Genomic DNA, 272 nt, shown 5'->3' on the forward strand with positions numbered 1-272 from the left:
GAGGGATAAAGTTTGAGAACAACAATTTCATATCTACAAATCAGACCTGGAGATATTTTTGTCAGGCTAATCAAATTCATGCAATTTGAAAATTAAAAAGAGGAAAAAAAAATATATTCATTATATCTATTTATAATATCAATTCATAGTTAAGTGACTGTGTGCTTGTGTAGACATTAGCTGAATGTGTGAAGGATTAATGCATTTTTCAGCTTTTTATGTATTTGTGATTGTTTATTTTCATACACACAGACACATATACATGTGTGCAT

The 272-nt window shown here is 28.3% G+C and overlaps 1 protein-coding gene across 1 annotated transcript in view; it reads right to left on the minus strand.

Moving 5' to 3' along the window:
- LOC119591328 (mucin-12-like) overlaps positions 1-272 on the minus strand; it is a gene marked incomplete in the record, with an annotated part of 28,957 nt that overhangs the window by 5,191 nt on the left and 23,494 nt on the right.

The sequence above is a fragment of the Penaeus monodon genome, chromosome 28, assembly GCF_015228065.2.
Source record: "Penaeus monodon isolate SGIC_2016 chromosome 28, NSTDA_Pmon_1, whole genome shotgun sequence".
Lineage (NCBI taxonomy): Eukaryota > Metazoa > Arthropoda > Malacostraca > Decapoda > Penaeidae > Penaeus > Penaeus monodon.